A 3,133-nucleotide genomic window follows, 5' to 3' on the forward strand; every position below is an offset into this window, starting at 1 on the left:
AATTTTGAGAGCATTATTCTATTGCCTATCACTTTCCAGTATTTCTATAGAGAAGTCCCAAACCATTCTATTTAATGATTCTTTGTATGTGATTTTTACTTATTTCTTTCTTTTCTGGAAACTCTTAGAACCATCTCTTTGTGCCATTTTTCTGTAATTTTATAATGTATACAGTCTGTTTTTATCCATTATTCCGGGAATGCAGTGAATCCCTTCAATCTGGAAACTTGTGTCTTATATTTATGGTAATTTAAAAAATTTATTTCTTCAGTGATTTCCTCTCTCTATTTTCTCTCTGTGAGATGTTTGATTTCCGAATATGGCTCTCTGGTTTTCATCATTTCTTTGTTATTGTTCAACTCTCTGGAAGATTTCCTGAACTTTATCATTTCTGTCTCTGTTTTTCTCTAAACTCTATTATCTATATCATCTATCTATCTCTGTACTAAATTTATCATCATCCATCTGATACATATCTATCTATCTATCTCCTATCATTATCTATCCACACACACAAATTATTGATGTCATATTTTTATTCCTAAGTATTCATTTTATTTCCTTTTGAAATATTCTTTTCGAAAGTATGGCTCTTGTTTTTATTTTACATACAGAATTTATCTTAGTTATCACAAAATATTAAAATACTTGCTTCTTTTTAAAATTTCTTCTTCCTACATAGTTTCTATTTTCTCCAAGTTTTCTTTTCTGTTTCTTTATTTTTGTCTCTTCATTTTATTAGAGGTTTTCTGCAGATGTTTGTTAATTCTTGGCTATATACTTATAGACAGATTTTTTTTTACATTAAAAGAAAACTTTGTGTTCGTGTTGGCAGCATGTATGCTAAGAATTGGAATGATACAGAGAAGATTAGCATGGCCCTTTTGCAAGGATGGCACACAAATTTATGAAGAGTTCCATATTTTTCCTGTATTTCATGCACAATTGTTCTGTAAACCCATAATTTCCCTAAAAAAAAAAAAAAATGAAAGAAAGAAAGCAACTTTGTTGGAAAGATTCAAGGAAGATGTATTGGAAAGCTCCTAGCATAGCCTGGAAAGTACAGGTACTCAAAAAGTGGCACTTTATTATGGGAAAGAAAGAAAGAGAGAGAGGGGAGGGAAAGGGAGGAAAGGTAAGAAAGAGAGAAGGAAGAAATTACTTCTTTTTTTTTAGGTCATAAAAGATGAATATTTGAATAGACATGTTTTAAAACTAAACCCCTCTTTCGAGATATAATTAATACACTGTGCTTGTGTAAATATAGGTGTATATACTATTTTTATACTACAATGGATGGTATGTGGTTAGTTTCTTATTTGTGTTTGATAAACAGTAAAGTCCTTGGGGTTCATGTTTTACTTTGCCATAGCCTCCAAGTTCTTCTGTAACTCAGTGGCACTTATTTGTTCCCACTGAAATATTGGCTATACCAGACTGTCACCACAATAAAAAGTCCATCTGCTTCTTCCAGAAGTTGTTTCTCTTTGGCCATGAGAGTGGCTAGGGCTACTTCGATTTAGTGTGCTGCCAAGTCCTCATTTCTTTGCTGTCTCTGCACAGCCGTCCTGGACCAGGCTTATCTTTGCAGAAGGCAAAAGGCCGGAGCTCTAAGAGCTGGTGCCTCCTGGCAACCATCCTCGGCGTTCTTCGGGGCTGTTCAGATGCTTCAACTGCTGATTGTTCTGAAGCCTCCATTCGCCACTGTTGCTCCCAGAGTTGTACGCCTAAACCACCCTTGGTCTTGGATTTGGAACAAAAGCAGTTTTAATCTTGGTACCCAATATCTGCCTGATCTTGGGTGAAAATACTAGACATTGTGAATCTCAATTGCTGTGTCATTAAAGTGGGGGTGATATTATCAACATCACAGTATTGCCACAAAGACTATCTGGTGTGGCCATATTGAAACTCTGTATATCAATTCACCCAGATTCAACTCGGAGGAATTTATCTTCCAGAAATATTCACATAAAAACACAAAGATATATTTATAGAGGTGCTTATTGTAATACTGTTTATAATATAGAAAACTGGAAACAAATTAAATATTCACCAATAGGAAATTGTTAAGTAAATTATGGTATATATCTACCAGGAAAGCTATGCAGCCACTAGAAAGAAGGAAAGTAAATAGATCTTATATATTGATAGAACAATCCTGTAGTCATTTAAATGAAGTGAACAGGGGCTAAAATAATATGTATAGCATGATATTACTTAGGTAAAATCTGATGTTAATATAGACATGCATATAAAGGCATAAATATTTGTACTTCTATGGAAAAATCCATAAAGAAACATTTCAAAGTGTTAAAAATAGCTACTTCTGTGGGATTGGAATAGGGAATGGTGAATGAGACTGGGAACTTGCACTTCTACTTTAAACATTTCTGAAATTTTTAATTTTTAATATATTTTTAGTACAGTGGACTTACATGTGAAGGAAAAGATTCAGTGAGATAACACTTGACTTTTTCTGAAATTTAAATATAATAATCTTCTATCCTTTTCTATGATCTTTTTTTCTCCCCATCTGCATCCCTGCTCTCATCCATATTGTCTGCCATAAATGAATGGGCTCTTGAGAGTTAACAGCCTGGAGGCTGCATTAAGTCAAGCTTCCTTTGTTGTGAATACTGCCCAGAGCAGAGCAGCTGGACAGGTTATTATAGACACCACACCACCAAAGAGTTCATTCTCTCTCCCCAACATCTTTTGAGAAGGGCACTTAGTCATTGAAACCCAGTGAATGCTAGATAGGCTGAGGGGACTGTCCTATAAACTTTCAGTGAATATCTGTTTCTTAACATAAGAGGGTTGGTGTTCCACCCTTTAAAAGCCACCCTTTCAAAAAATGAGGTTCCTGTATTCCAACTAGGTCCTTAGGGACAGTTGGGTTACATCAAATTTCCTCAAGCCATAATGTAATGATTATAATAAGCCTACTCTGCTCAGGAATCTCTCTCTCTCTCCCTCCCTCTCTCTCTCTCTCTCTCTCTCTCTTATTTTAAATTGCATTTTGATTTTTATGAAGTGTCCATAGTTTAAAATGTTGAATAGCTTATGATGAAAAAAAAGCAGTTACTTATTCCAACTTTTTTATCCCATGAAAACTGTACCCCAGAAACAA

At 34.6% G+C, this 3,133-nt stretch overlaps 1 non-coding gene across 1 annotated transcript; it reads left to right on the forward strand.

Moving 5' to 3' along the window:
- The first annotated feature begins 819 nt into the window (after nucleotides 1-819).
- On the forward strand, nucleotides 820-927 carry LOC119510407. The gene has a single exon (XR_005211915.1). It is a non-coding gene; the product is annotated as a U6 spliceosomal RNA (small nuclear RNA).
- The last annotated feature ends 2,206 nt before the right edge of the window (nucleotides 928-3,133 follow it).

This window comes from Choloepus didactylus, chromosome 1 (assembly GCF_015220235.1).
Source record: "Choloepus didactylus isolate mChoDid1 chromosome 1, mChoDid1.pri, whole genome shotgun sequence".
Classification (NCBI taxonomy): domain Eukaryota; kingdom Metazoa; phylum Chordata; class Mammalia; order Pilosa; family Megalonychidae; genus Choloepus; species Choloepus didactylus.